The sequence below is a fragment of the Solanum stenotomum genome, chromosome 4, assembly GCF_019186545.1.
Source record: "Solanum stenotomum isolate F172 chromosome 4, ASM1918654v1, whole genome shotgun sequence".
Classification (NCBI taxonomy): Eukaryota; Viridiplantae; Streptophyta; class Magnoliopsida; order Solanales; family Solanaceae; genus Solanum; species Solanum stenotomum.
In genome coordinates, this window is record NC_064285.1 from 19361197 (window position 1) to 19378045 (window position 16849).

Here is a 16849-nt window from a genome sequence, read left to right on the forward strand (position 1 = left end):
GCCACACGCAATCAAGAAATCAAACAAGTATATCTCAGCATAAAACTAAGCTATCGTCCGGTAAGGCCCCTGTCAATTGATCTATAAAAGAAACAGCTACTCCCAGGAGAACATATAAATAAATAGCCAACTAGCACAGAAGTCCTGATTGGGCCGTCGAGGCCATCATGATATCTATACCAAAACTAAGAGCAGGTATATATCAATACAATACATTAAACAACTCACAAGCTTCAACAAACCAAAAACATAGGCCAGTATGTCCATAACGTAGCTATACACCCCCACACACTAGTCTGAAAGCCTCTAAAAGTAGTAAGGATTCGCAGGATAGGGTCCCAGCCTAACCATAAAGATATATACAATAAAAGGTAACAAACCTCCCAACTCTGGCAGCTCCGGAGGAAAGGGGCTAGCCAACCGGATAAAAGTCAATCTTGTTGCTGAGGAGGTCTACTTAGTCATCTATCAGGACCTGCATGCATGAATGCAGGGCCCCCAAGGTAATGAGGCGTCAGTACAAAATAATGTACAGAGTATGAAAGGCAATAGACTATGATGAGGTATCCTAATATAGTGGAATAATCTAATAAATAAATCAAGGATAAGATAAGTGTACTGAATTGCTCCTAAATCTAAACTTATCAAAAATAATAAAATAACAACCTAACCAACCCTCCATAAGCTCGGCAGGTACAGACAGCACACAAGACCACCTACTCAGGCCCCCACAAGCTCAAAAGGTGCCAATCAGCCTATATACCCCTATAGTAGTCCCCTAGCCCCGTAGGTAGTCACATAGCCCTCTTAGGCATTAATATATCCCAGTAGAAAGCACATAGCTCTCTTAGGCATCAACGTAGCTTATAGACAACTCATAGCCCTCTTAAGCAACAACATGGCCCTGTAGGAAGCACACAACCTTCTTAGGCATCAATATGACCCTGTAGGCAACTCATAGCCCTTCTAGGAACAATATAGCGCCGTAGGCAACTCATATCCCTGTTAGGTATCCATATAGCCCTGTAAGCAGAACATTGCCCTTCTAGGCATAAATCACATTCCTGCAGCTAACCACAATAGCCCCAATGGCAATAATAACAATCCAACCGCTAAAAGCGAGCAATTTAGTCATAAGCAACCTATACAAATAGCCTCTAAGTCGTGTCCAACATAGGGACGCTACTAACTGAACAAGAATCCCGACAAGGGAGGATTATATCAACTCGAGCAGCCAACAATCAACAATCACGGCTACAAGTATATCAAGGATAACAACCCAAATACATTGCTTCTAAGCTTTAAGGAAACATGCCGTGAATAGGGAATAGCCTTAACATACCTTTTTCGCTGAATTCACGTGTCGTAATAACTTTAATCAAAACCCCCCTTGATACTACAACAAGGCAGGATCATAATCAACACAAAAGAATAGAAGATACAATGAAAATCTGATAAAAGATGTGTATTTCCGTCCTAAATTGCTATTTGCGACTTGTCAAAGCTAGAGTCAATGAAAGAAGGGTCTTACCTTGATTATAAGTTTGTAATACACCTCAAAACTTGAAAAGATGCCCAAACCCTTGCTGTCCCAACACTAAAGTGTGATATGCTATGAAATCAATAAAACAAATTATTCCACGATGATGAGCCCAATGCGTAGAACAACTTTCATCAAGGAATTAAGTCGAGAAAATATGTACCTTAGCTGATCCTAGAAATGGGTTTTTGTATCTTTCTCTGGTTATTAGCTAAAAATGAAGAAAAGGTTCGAAGAAGAAGATATATGTAAAGTTCCACCGACCTAGGGCCCCACCTCACGTGCCTGCTTGTGCAGTCCCACGAAAACACAAATATCTCTATATTCTAAAGTTGTATGAACAAACAATTTAATGCGTTGGAAACTAGACTCGTAGACCTTCGATTCGATAGGTCATGGGCCCCATAAATCTTTATATATTGGGAGAAAATCTCCAAGACATTTGACCCAAATTTAACAGAAATCTTAAAAAGGAACTTACGATAACTTCCGCCAACTTTTATTTCGCCACTTACTTAAATTCAAAACTTGAGATACAACCCTTGAACACTTAAAATATGACATACCACATCATTTTTAATTTATTACTCACTCTCTTTGTCTTTCCACGAAGATACGAGTTAATTTAGACGTTTTGAAAAGTCGGGGTGTTACATAAAATCTGCTTTTCTAATTTAATTTTAAGTGTAGTCATTAGTTACTGTTTTATAATCGATTTTCTTTAATAATTCCTTTTCAGTTGATGATATAGCTAATCCATTCAATCAACTCTCTTGAGACATTGTTGATTTTAAATAAGATTTAATCAATTTTAGTTTCAAAAATCTTCTTTCGGCTGAGACAATAGTTACAGGAACTGTTAACATTATTCTATAAGGAATTTGTGTATTTGAAAAAGAATCAAGTCTTGTTTTTTTTATTGAGTATTTTTGTTAGATCATTATCTTCTACTTGTATTATTTCTCTTAACACATTTTATTCATAAATCTAAACCCTCAATATCAGAATAACTATTATGTATTAAAAAAAGTTCAAGGTTAAGACAGTGTCTTTTTTAAATTCTCATCATCTAGTGATCTAAATTTACCACTAAATAAGAAACCAAAAATATTTTCATATGCTTCGTTTGTTTCTTACGTAATTCAAGTTCTATATTCATCTCAATTGGTTCTTACGAAATTCAGGTTCTATTTTCATCTCATTCGCAGTTTCCTTGATAGAAATAATAACACTCATAGTACATATAATTTATTTTTTAAATAACATTTATAAGTAACTACTTTTTTAAAATGGGACCCCCCCAATAATATGGGGCCCCAAGTGATGACTTTAGTAGCCTATGGGTTAAGACGGCCCTGCGCAAATGTGAATCATGTCGAGTTAATAATATTTTCAAAAACCCGAAACATTGAGACGAGCTCATATCTAAATATCGGGACTATTTAGAGGAGATTTGAGTTGGTTAGGACTGAAAAACATCGATATGCAATGTATACTTTATTGTATAAAAAATGTATATATATGTATATACATATCTGATACATAGTTATACACCATTTGTACATAATTATACAATATCGATACATTACATATACATATGATCATTGTATTGAAAATAGTTTTGGTTGCCTATATATATTGGTAAGTAACCCCAGAAACCCAATCATTTGTGATTTTCTATTAAGGCGGAATCCATCGTCAATCTCTTAAAGTTGGCACCAATTTTTTCTTCACACTTTAACTAGACCTTATTTATTTTAAACACCTCAAACAACACATGTTATGTCATTTTGAGACTCTTTTGACAATTAACTGGAATTATAATGTAACACCCAAAAAAAATATTCTAAGTTAATCTCCTAACCATTCTTGAATTGCGTATAACGTCATACTAAGTGAATCTTAATTTTCTTAGGTGTTAAGGTCAATTATTTAGTGTTGGAATGAATTTGGATATGAATTAAGGTCACTAAAATCTCCTAGCAAAAAGTTGAGTTGAAAGTTTCCTTACCGATTAATTTTTCATGTAAGATTCTACTAGGATCAACTTCAAATGATCATATCTCTTAGAATATAAAGAGTTACATGACCCATAACCTATCAAATTCAAGGTATTTGAATTATCTTTCCAATGCCACTAATTTTGTGTCAATCCGAGTTTCAAGTAAAACGTTATGGCCATTTTAGTTACCTCATACAGTGCAGTGACAAATTAGCCGACGGGAAATCATTAAAAATGGTTTTTTTTTTTGTCTTTTTACCTCTAAGAAAACCCTAAATGAATTTCTTAATTAATTAAAGATCAAAAGAAATCAGATTTTTATCTCTTAATCCCCTAATCTCTTCTCTCTCAAACCCTAAGACAAAATCCTAAGGGAAAAATCAAAGTAGAATACTCCATTCAAGATTCTTTTAATTATTTTCAAGATTCTTCTTCAAAGTAAGTCGTTCTCCAAGAATTCCATTCTTTCCAATTCAATTTTGTTCATACAATTATGAATTATTAATGAGAATCATAATTCTTGGCCATAGAGTTTCAAGAATCTAATTCAAGAAATCTCAAGAAAGGATTTCTTGATTTTTCTCCTTCGAGCTAATCAAATTCTTCTTCAAGATTCTTCAAGAACCTTGTTCTTCCAGGTATGTAAGGCTATCATAGTGTTTTACTAGGTCGTCCTCACGCCCAACATATACTTTCAAATTAGTAAAAGAGTAATCTAGGTTTATATCCCTAGATTTGAGTATTCTTGATCTGAGTTGATTTTGAGTTCTTGAGTTCTTGATTCTTTTTGAAATTCTATTCCTAATTATTGAATTGATATACGTTATGCATTAAGAATTTTGTGTAGATTCATTCATGTCTATATTTCAGCATGAACTCTATGAATTGAGTATTTTTGAGATGAGAAGTATCGTTGAATTCTGAGTTCTAGAGTCCTTGATTTCCGAGTATTGAGTTTCTATATTGTTATTGAGATCCTTGAGTTGATTGTTAATGTCTATAATTCAGCATGAACCCTATTTTCAGTTATAAATCTTGAGAAACTTTTTAAAGTCAACATTTAAGTTTTAAATTGAGTTTTTGAGGGAGTAAAGATGAGTTTGAGAAAGAGTTTTTTTAAAACATGATTAGTAGGACAGTCAAGTATGCCATCAATGCTTAGAATCAAGATATGCCATCAATGTTTTTGCAATATAACTTCCCAAGTCATCAATGATCATATCACAATATGATTTTGATATATTTCTGAGAAATAGTTTTCAAATATGAATTGAGTAAGAATATAATGGAACTAAGTATTTCCAAAGGTATAAGTTTTTACATTGAGAAAAGAAAAATTTAGATTTTTAAATGAGTTAATGAGTTCATAGATATTTCAGAGTAGATACCTCTTTTTAGAGGATAGTATGAGAAATTCTCTCAAACCAAAGGAAGAGTATGTTTTTAAACATTGAGCATGAGTATATACTATTGGGAGTAGTATGGAGCGCAGATATGGGGATGAGTTGAGACAACTCACATTCCTCATAAACTATGTATGCCAACATGGGTACATGATCATAATTTTTAGAGCAATCCTAAGAGCCTTCAGGCAAAACTTAGTGGATCCACTTAGTTGAGGTGTTTTATACCCCGACAAGGTATATGACAGTTCTGGCAGCGTGGGCAGGACACTGTGTCATCACGTAACTCATATTGATCGTTGTCGGTTAGAGAATCTCCCAAATAAAGTTAAAAGTGTATTTTTGTTATATCACTTTATATGTTGAGTTCAGAGTTGATTAGTATTTTTGTAAAATTTTAATGATTTCACTCCTTTATTTCTTTATATTCAGTTGAGTATATGTCTACATCTATTGCAATCCTTTCATTCAGTTATTTGTTATTCAACTATAGTACATACTCGTACATTCAATGTACTGATGTAATTCAAACTGTATCTTTTAATGATGAAGATACAAGTTCTTAGGATTCTCAACAAGAGTCCGTTGAGATCAGTTCGTCTGCTCGCCAGCTTTTGATTAAGACCTCCTTTCTTTTGGATGACTCCAATTTTATGAGTTGTTAATATTAGTAACATTTTGAGTAGTCATGGGTCTTTTCCCGACACTCGTCTATATATAGTAGAGGCTTCATAAATAGATATTTTTGGAGAGTCTTTCAGTTTTCAAATGTTTTATTTAAACTTAGGTTTCATATTCAGTATATTCAACAAAGTTTTGAGATTTAGTAAGTTATTTTTAAATGTTTCTTTCAATTTGATGCTTATGTATGCTTGCGTTTGTCTTCCTCTTGTAGTCAACCAGGATGAGGGTTTCCTTGGGGACCAACAATGGTTCTCGAGTGTCAGCCAAGTCCAGGGTTTAGACTCGGGTCATTACAAACTTAGTATCAGAGCATTGATTTCAAGTGTCCTAGGGTGTCTATGAAGTCATGTCAATAGGGTCTTGTCTATGGTTGTGAGGGCCCCACTTATATAAACGAGGGAGTACAAAAATTTAAGAAAAGTTTCCTTTCTTTCATGCTCTAAATCGTGCAGTAGAACTGTGTCATAAAGAATTTATTCTAACTCATACATTTCTCATATCTATTTGACTACCCCTCATACTCAAGGTAGTTGAAAAGCAAAGCCAGATCCTTATAAATGAGTTACTCTCAAAAAAAGTCTTGAGGAAGTCATGAGAATGTAGAGGAGCTTGACAGAAGCCCGTGAGTGAGTTAAGTATTGAGTTTCGAAAGAATGCACTCTTATTCATATGAATCGTGTGTTCAAGCTAAAAGCGAGATGTACTCTCTTCTCTAAACCTTGTTTCAGTTGAGACCATTATGAGGAAGTGTGTTTTAGAGCTTGTGTAGTGTTTAAACCCGAAAAGAGTAAGAGTTACGAGGTTCTAACTAGTAGTAGTAAAAGTTCCCAAAGTTAGAAGAATGCACGTAGAGATTCAGTAATATAAGAAATGGAGATAGAAATGAGGAAAATTTTGTTGTTATTGTAGTCATGCACATTGTAAGTTATCAATGAGGAGTTTTCCCTTATGGGTAGACTAAGAAGTGATGAGTTTGTGTAGATTTTATGATAGAAGGTATAGTAAGAGTTACTAGTATGGGTGAGTTAGAGTATACTTTAACCCGAAAAGAGTTTCTATCAATGTAACATTGTGTTAGTGAAGACCATGTATAGTTGTTGAATAAAAGAGTATAGTGTTCATGAGGTGATAGCTCTAAACTAGGCTTATGATTCTAAGAGGAAACCCATAATATTCAGAGGGATACAAAACTAATTAGGCAATGATGTATGGAGAATGGGTAAATACTACTTAAGTTGTTAAAGTGTGAGGGTGAATTGTAAGTATGAAGACTGAGAGATAAAGATTGACTACTTGTCATGAGGTTTTAGTGGGCGAGTGTTTCTTAATTTTTATCTAGTAGTTGTAAGTTAGTATAGTGAGAGAGCAATCATATTGATATACAGGTTTAGTAATAAACATTAAGCTTGAATTTGAGATGAGCGTCATGATCAAAAGAATGGAAACATGAGGGTGATGATGTTAGTCTTGAGATCTGATCTCGTAGACTTGACATAGAGTAGGTGAGGAATTAAGATGTTAGTTTCAATGAATATGAGTGGTACAAATGAGAGATCCTAACTTTTATATAAGGTTAGTGAAGGTGGCTAAGTCGTAGAAGTAGCAAGAGCATTAAGATGTGTACCAAAATGGTATGTAATAAGATGAAATTCCAAATGAGTTAATGATCTTCTTCATGCGTGCTTAGATAGTATAATAAGGTATTAATGTGGGATAGGATGATGTAAGAATTAAATTACCCCTTAAGAGATATATGAAGCGGCCTTATAAAACATTGAGAAGAGGTTAAGAGAAGCATCCTAGAAAGAGGTCTTCCTTGGGAATTGAAGGAGTCTTACTACCTGTTTATGGAGAGTTCAGTAGCCATGAGATAAGATTTTCCCGAGTATTAGAATAAGGTTCTTGTAGACCAGTTTAGAGAAGATGGAATAGATCCATAGATTTCAAAGTGTTAGCTCCAAACCTAAGGGGGAGATGATAAGGCGATAAATCAAGTCAAGTATTGAGAATGAGATAGTTATGTCTTTGGAAAGAGTTAAGGAGGTACATCAATCCATTCATACTCTTGCGTATTCCTTAGAGTTCAGTCATTACAACATCATGATGATTTTTTATATCAGAATTGTGTCTATGAACTATGCTCATACACTTCAAAGAGATTCACATCTATGTTCAGTTTCCCAGAAAGAGGGGCAAAGACTTTAGCCCATTAATCTCAAGCTTAATCCATAAAGTTATGGATATCAGCATCATGATATGAACCTATTAATATAAGCATTCATGTCTCATAGTATGTTCAGTATCGCAAATTCATGATCTACTCTCAATGGCTAGCAACATAATGTTATGCCATGCATATTCTTATATCAGATATCTCGAGCGAATCATGCTTATGATCTTTCACCCCAAAGCTCCTTCAGTTACCCTTTTAATTTTGAGAGTGGGGTTATTGGTAGTAGCAGTTTGATGATAGAGAAGAAGATTGTTGTTTCTTATTGTGATAGTGATGGTGTGTTTATTCCATCTAAGGTTATGAATGTGGAGGGAGAAGGACATAAGGTTTTATGATTAGTAATAAGTAAGATTCCTGGTAATAATACATGAAAGTTCTGTTGGTAGAAATGATGAGAGGAGGAGGAATTCTAATAAGGAGTGGTTGAGGTTATATGCTTTAATGTGATGGTGTTAACATGTGGGCAATGCAGGATGCACTAGGTGTTTCATGATATTAGCTCAAGGTTAGTTGAATGTAGCAGTAAGGAGTGGTGTCCTTGTTATGGGATTTTTCCTACAGAGGTATAGTACCTGAATCTTGTGAGTTAGATCAGAATAATCACCTTATGTTAAGTACTTGGCTAGTTTGAGTTAGGCCTGAGTATAGTAAGAGTAAGCCCATTCCATTCTCAGTCCAGCCGTCATTCGAGGACGAATGATCCCAAGGGGGAGATATTGTTAGACCCCAAAAAATTCTAAGTTAAGCTCCTTACAGTTGACATCCAATTTTGGCCCTCCACATTTAGTTAATTTTCAAGCTTCTTTGATTTTAAACAATTTGAAAGAATTATTTACGAATCTTTCGAGACCATTTTCAAGGCAATTTGGTCAATTTCCTATCAAATATATATATCTTCATAAACTTACAGTATACAGATTTATGTATTTATTACTTTGAATAAATATTTTGGAAAAATTGTTTACTAAAAATAGAGTTTTAACTAAGTGTGCATTTTGTTTCCTCGAAAATCAATTAGAGTACATAACTACTCTTCTTATTTCAAAATCATTTTAATTGCTATGTTAAATGATCATTTTACATTGTAAAATTTAAGAAGCTTAATAATTAATTAAAATTTATTTCACATGCGATTTAATTGAGATACGGTGAAAGGACCAAGTCCTCCGATCATCCCTTTAAAGACTCATGTGGACCTAGAGATCACAAATATATTTGGCCCACATTGTTTGACCCAGTCCACTCTTCTTCTAAAATACCCAAACCCATTTTGTTCTTCTTCATTACAACAGGATGCGCAGTACGCTCGACTCCAACAACGTTCACCCAGAAAAGAACGAACCCATTCCCAAATTTTTGCCTATTCAATTCCCCTTTTCTCCTTCAATTCGTACCTTTAAGCGTGCCTAGCACGAGCTCGAGGACAACTGGAGGTTTCCAGAACGTTCCCAACAACATTATCCTCTCATTTTCCTTTCCTTTTACCAATTTTCGTTCAAAAATGGTATGAATTCGTACACTACCTAGTTGGCAATACTTATCCGCTTAAGAATTTTGAAAAAATGCCCAATTCCCACATCGTTTCCCCCCTCAATTTCGACCCAAAAGTTGTCCTATATAAACTCCTCCATTCCGCTATTCATAGTGGCGTTTTGAGACCTGAGAGTACCCCTAAAAAGGTTTTGGAATTCTCGTCTTAGTAGTTTAAAATTTTGTGGTTGCTCGAGTTGAAAGAAGTGGAATCGTCTCCGTCAAACTCGCTGTCCAGTTCGCTGCCCCCTACCAGGTAATCTTTTCTTTATTTCAACATTTTCGTTGGCTCTTAATTATGTATTATTCATTGAAATTTTGTTTGGCATTAGCTGTTTAAATATGTTTTCAATAGCTTAAAAAATTGTAAAATTGCTTATCTTTGAATTCGACTAATTTATATGTGAGATGGCCAAGCCTTCCTCTCAGTTAATTTAATTTCAGCATTTTCTATTTTCTTAAGATAAGTTTAATCAGTGTTGAATGCAATTAGAGTTGTGATTTTTTTTTTGTATTCAAGCATTCGTAGTTGTTAGTTCGAAGTCTGTAACTTGCATTTATTTTGATTTGGAAATCTCTTGAAGTACCTAGTTTTCTCTTGATTGATTCACTTATCTAAGTGGTAACAAAATTTGAAATATGGAGTTTTTCATTCCCATTCATGATCAGTGAAATGCTCTTCCCTTTTATCTAATCTTTTTATGTGGTTAAACATTCATCTACATGTTTGGGCTGTATGTATACCTTTGGACTTCGCATATCAGTAGAGTATTATGCATTCCTTCCCTTGTTTACATTCCATCCAGTTCCCTTTTCACAATGTGGGTACCTTGCTTGCTTCTTGTGTTAAGGATTTTATTTGTTTGGGAATCATGAGTTGATCCTAAGTTTAGTTGAGCTCTAGATGAAGTTGAGTTTTAGTTCAACTTCTCTTTGGTTGCTCCTAAATCCCTTAGATCGTCATGTCACTCCTTTGAGCTACAGATCCTAAATTGCGTACATTGGCTTGGTTTGGATTTTGTCCTATTTGCTGATTATTAGTTTAAATTTGGATGTTACATATCCGTTGTTCTATTTAAGAGTTCATGTCTTGTAATCGTGATCTTTTATTGGTTTGCTCATTTTCTAAAATGGTAGAGCTTGTTCTTCCCTTATTTTGATAATTTTCATGTCAGTTTAAAGAACTTAGCATGTCAGCCTGAACTACTTTGAAGTCCTCATGATGATCTGTTGTTTCCGCTACCTTCAAAATAATTAACTTAACACATGACATTTAGTCTTATGTGATTTTTGTGTTATGTTGCCTTGTTCGTTCACAGTCCTACCAGATGTTTAAACTTAAAATCTAAAAAGAGATTTGAGTTTCATACACTGAGTAGTGTGGGTTTTGGCTTAGTGTGATACTTGTATGAATCTGTTTCAAGTTCCTTATTGGTTTGATCAAAGTTGTATTTAGTAGGAGGTTACTTGATAGCAAAATGGATTAAGAAGGCTTTGTTTAGTTGCTGCTTTATTTTAAGTTGTGGCTGCATATTGTCATTGTTGTTTTGCTTACACTAATTGCGAACTGCTTATGAAATGGTATGTCGTTCAAGCATTTTCGATTACAAATGTGTTCCCCTATTCATTTACTGATCGTAGGTGCAAAGATATCAACTTTTTTTTCTTTAACAGTTTGTTGTTAATCTAGTCTCAAAATGACATAAATCTTCCAAGTGCTATCCTTGAATACTCTTAGATATTATTTGTTGTAATTCTAATTCGATAACTCTTGATAGGATTCTGTTTAAATTTAACCCTCGTGTTACTACTTTTGGTAGATTTCTTAATTGTTGTGTTTAAATATGGTCATATGTGTCATGTTTTAAATTAAATTCGTGTTGACATTAGTTTGTTCCCTTAAGCAATGAGTTTATACTTACTTGATGTAGTTCTTTCTATAGTTCATATTTGCGGGATATCAAGTCTAAACTAAAATCTAGAAAATCTCTATCTTTATTTTATTTCGCTGATAAATAATTATAGTCAATTGTTTAGTAGTTATAAGTAAGCCACTTAGATTTTTGGAGCCTACATGACATTGTTTGCATAGCCAGACTTCTCATATGTTGATTGATTGTTTTAAGCTTTTGATTTAATATCATCTTAAGAATGTTGTTAATCTTTCTCTCTTTTTCTTGGTGCATCAATACTTTCCCCTCGAGTCCTTGGACTCCTTGCTCCCTTGCATTCTCCTCTCTTTGAGTCAACTTCCATCAAGTCGTGGCAGGGAAGCTAATATCATCGGGTTAAATTTCAAATCATTGGTAGCAGTTCAATAGCAGAGTTACAACACTCCTAAAGGCTGAAAGTTGGAAAATTTGGACATAAAAGAATCCAATTCGACTGAAGCAGCAGCAGCCCCAGAGAGCTGAAAATTTGAAGTTTTTGGACTTTAAAAAATAAAAGGCCAATGTTCAGCAGATTACGACAATCTCGACAGCATAGGGAAACTGGAAGTCCGGATTATTCACTCTTGTTTGCCCATTTTCTTTGTTATTATTTAGATGACCCCTAATGTTTTTGTTTTTCATGACTTGGATGAATCCTTTGGAGGTTTTTAATGGCTTTCTATTTCGTCATCTTTAAGTATTCAATTTTTAAACTCTTTTAAGTTAGGCAATCTAAGCTTTAAGACTAACTTGAGAATTATCCATATTCTTTCATAGTTAGTAATTAGCTTTGAATCCACGTTGATGAGATTGAGCTAACCATTTAGTTCAAAATCATAACTCGGATAAAATGTTAAGTTAAGATTATTGTTTTGACACTTTACCATTTGACTTATTTCATTACTTGGAATAAGATTAGTGTATAAGTATTGAAAGACTTTTTGCTATTTTAAAACAAGATTTTTCACAAGTAATCTTAAGTTTTCTTTTAAAATTAGCCAATTTTTAAATCAGTTGGTAAACCTCGTGTTAGCAGATTCTCTAAGATGCCTAAACTCTTCCTTAGAAAATTAGTTGAACCCTTACCTGACTCTGATTTTATTTAAAATGTTTCTTCTTTAAAAAATCCCCTCTTAAGTGGTTTTCTTTATTTTTCCTAAAAGATTAAGTGGGGACTTCCAAATTGCAATTTTTCCAAAATCAATAAAATTGCCAAAGTTGCAAAATGGTTTCGAAACCTTAATTTTTGAAATCGGGTCATAACACTTACCATTCTTGAATTGCGTATAAGGTCGTACTAAGTGACTCTTAATTTTCTTAGTTGTTAAGGTCAATTGTTTACACTCTGTTTGGATCATTGTTACCCATTGTATATTATTGTATCGTTACTACACTTACAATGTTTGTTTTGATTGTTACTTAAAATGTATTGTATTGTATTGTATTGTTAAATTCCGTTGTTACGTAACAATGAAAACCCCCATTTTATGGAACAACCAATTTGGTGTGTTTCCATTGTTACTTAATTTCTTTTTCCATTATATCTTTACATAATATTTCATAATATTATTTTACCGTTTACCTTATATTATTTAATTCTAGCTAAACCTCCTACCCTAGAATAATTAAGGATATTTTAGTAAATTTATAAATTACAATACAATACGATACAATCAAACCAAACAATTAAAATGTTATTAAACAACAACAAACAATACAGTCTAACCAAACATTGTATCTACCATACAATACAATACAATAGAGTACAATACAATACATTATGAAACAATGGACAACAATGATCCAAACAGAGTGTTAGTGTGAGAATGAATTTGGATATGAATTAAGTTAACTAGAATCTTCTAGCACAAAATTGAGTTGAAAATTTCCTTACCGATTAATTTTTTCTATAAGGTTCTACTTGGGTCAACTTCAAATGACCATATCTCTTAGTAGAGCCGTCAATATGGGCTAGGCCTATTGGGCCGGCCTGGCCTAACCCGAGATTTAATAAGGCTGGGCTAAAAATTTTGGGGCCCATTTAAAAAAAGGGCTTTTTAGCCCGGCCTGAATAAGCCTGCTGATTTGTGGGGCTTGAGAAATATAGGTAGGGTCGGCCCGTGGGCTAATACAAATTAATTAAAAATTATAATATAATATTAAAATTTAAAATTAAAGAGATCCAAACTCAAAATCTATTTAAAGTTTTTTAGGAGATCACTAAGTATAGAAGTTGCATCCACCATGAAAATGTCCAAACACTTGTTGCTATTCGAAACTGGTAACATGGTTTTTCTCAAACTGGTAATACATTTTTGTGTACATTTAAATATTATAATTCTCAATTTAGTTATTTTAATATTTAACTAATTGAAACAACATATAAATTGCATATGAAAATGAAGATGTTAAGACAACCTTCCCACAAGTTGATTCAGATATGCTTGATGAAGATGATCATGAAGTGTTAGATACGCCATAGGTTTCATGAAGTGTTAGATACGTCATAAGTTTCATGATTTTTTAAGGAGTTTATTTTTTAAATTTTTATGGTTGGAATATTGTCATATTTTTTGTGTTTTATTGTGATCATTGCAAAACAGTTAGGTTAATATTTCTATTTAGATAAATAAATATTATAATTTGTGGATTTGATTAACAAGTAGTAACATTAACATCATGTAATATTGTTTTGTCAATATTTATGATAATATTTTTAAATTATAATTTATAATTTAATTTAATAATTATAAAAAAATATATAACTTTTAAAAAAGTGGGCTGGCCCAGCAAGCCTGTAGCCCACGTACTTGTGGGTTGGGCCGACCATTTTCTGGCCCACACCAAAAATGGGCTAGCCTGGCCTGGCCCGTAAAATGTCAAAGCATGTATGGATTAGCCCGGATGGGGTGGACTAGCCCATATTGACAGCTCTATCTCTTAGAATATAAAGAGTTATATGGACCATAACCTATCAAATTAAAGGGTCGTTTTTATCTTTATACATCTAAGAAAACCCTGAATAAATTTCTTGACTAATTTAAGATCAAAACCAATCATAATTTTATATTTTAATCCCCCATTCTATTCTCTCTCAAACCCTAAGATAAAACCCTAAGGGAAAAAATAAAAGTAGAAGAGTCTATTCAAGATTCTTTCAATTTTTTTTAAGATTCTTCTTCAAGAAAAGTCTTTCTAAAATAATTCCGTTCTTTCCAACTCAATTTTATTCATACAATTATGAATCATTAATGAGAATCCTAATTCTTGGCCATAGAATTTCAAGAAACTAATTCAAGAAATATCAAGAATGGTTTTCCTGATTTTTCTCTTTCAAGCTAGGATTTCAAGGCTTCTATTCAAGTTCTTCTTCAAGATTCTTAAAGATTGTTCAAGAACCTTGCTCTTCCAGGTATGTAAGGCTATCATAGTGTTGGACTAGTTCGTCCTCGCGCCCTACATCTACTTTCAAATTAGTAAAAAGAGTAATCTAGGTTTCTATCCCTAGGTTTGAGTGTTGACACTCAATTTTGGCTCTCCACATTTTATATTAATAATAATAATAGGATATATATGTTATGAAATTTTTTTTAGGAATGCAAAGAGATTTTTGATTATTTATTATATTTGATAAATTTATTTCGTAAATGTTATTTCTTATAAAAATTATATATATATATATATATATATATATATATATATATATATATATATATATATATATTACTACTTACTTTCTCATTTTAAAAAAAATAAATAAATGTCATTCTTAAGAATTGAATCTAGTTGTGTTCAAATATAATTTTATTTTGTCGCAATAGATATTTTTTCGTACATTTATTAAAATTAGAAAGCTTATTTAATTAATGAGTTACTAATTTCTATTAATTTAATTTTTAAGAGTGACTAATTTTATCAGATAAGCTAGTCTTGAAAAATAATTATTTTTAATTTAACAAATTATTATTATTTAATAAAGAAGAGGTTATAATTTAAATGAATTTAATTTGAGTAAATTTGGCAATCCAAGTCCCTTTAAACCGGCCAATCCGTGTGTGCCATGTAGGCGAGCACATGGATTGAGTTTCTTTAGCTTAAATCATGACCCTACGATTAAATCTAACTATCCTAGTAAATTAAGCTTTTACCATTATTTAATATATATATATATATATAATTTTTTAATTTCTGATTTATCTTAACCGTCCGATCAAATGATCGGACGACCCGAATTAAATAGGACATTTTCATCTTTTCCCAAAATTGTACAACCCCTACGCCGCCCTGCACTCTTCTTTTTCCGAAATCACGCTTTTCTTCTTCTTTTTCCAGAAAGAAGGCGTCTCCCCCGTACTCTTTCTCCTTCTCCAGAAATTTTTCCTTTCCCGGACGCGTTTTCCTCCTTCCATATGGCTGCTCCTTGCCCCTCCCATCGCCTCAGTCAGAAAACGGCTATGGACTACCGGAAAATGTTAATTTTCGGTGGTTCCTTGCTCTATACCCCCATCAATCACTCAACCACTTTCAAATCTATCTGAAAAAGGCGATTCTTGGAAGAAACTTTCTTCCCCTTCATCATCATTCCTTCAGATTTGGCTTCCCTAGAATTAAAAAAATTGAATTCTTGATGCCCAAATGGAGGTTACGATTTGTCTATAAAATCAGCCCTTTAATTCTCATTCGGAGGGATCGAAGAAAAAAGAGAAAAGAGGGATAAGACACACTTCAAGCATTAGAGTTCAAAAAATTTCTATATTCTTTCATCCTTCCATTTTTGGTTTTGAATTTGAGTTCGAGGATTTTAGAAGTTAGAATCTTTGACGTCAATGCTTTAGTTTGCTGCTCAACACAAGGTAATCTTCTTCTTCTTCTTTTTTCGCTTCTCTGTCATTTTCATTTACAGAAAAACATTTTGTGTTATGGTTGCTGTAAGTTTTTTTTTTTGTTTATAATTGTTTTTTTGTTTTTGGTGAACCTCATTTTCATATGTTAGTCGTCCTATATAGCTTAAAACATGATTGATTTTTACTGTGTTAGTAGGTCAAAATTTCCGTTTGCTTAATCAATCAACATCGTTTATTGTGTAATCTTGCTTCTAAGGACGAATTTCCCCTTTATATAATTGCTTCACCTTTGAGATGAGCTTATGTTTTGAGATTGGTTGATGTATATTTTCACCTTGCTTAAAACATTCTATTGGAAAGTTATGTTAATCGAACGTGTATTTCCTATTTGTATTCCCATCGATTTGAACTATATAAAAACTGATCATTTGCTGTAATTTTTACAGAGTTGAGTTTACTTTTGTTGCTTTGTATAACCTAAGATTCACGTCCACATCAAAGTTAAATTTTGATGATTATTCTTGTGTTTACTTTCTTACTTAAGTTTCTTTCCTAGATTTCATGAAAGTCATTTATAATTGTAGTTAAATCCGATTCTATGTGATGTTAATTTGGTTATATATGTGCATTACTTATTTTAAGCTTGCTCGAATTATATTCCAACCTCGTAGTAAGTTGGATG

General features: G+C 33.0%; 1 long non-coding RNA gene across 1 annotated transcript; it reads left to right on the forward strand.

Moving 5' to 3' along the window:
- The first annotated feature begins 9164 nt into the window (after positions 1 to 9164).
- Positions 9165 to 12103, forward strand: LOC125862606 (uncharacterized). The gene is made up of 2 exons (XR_007446066.1): positions 9165 to 9648; positions 11706 to 12103. It is a non-coding gene; the product is annotated as an uncharacterized LOC125862606 (long non-coding RNA).
- Positions 12104 to 16849: the final 4746 nt, after the last annotated feature.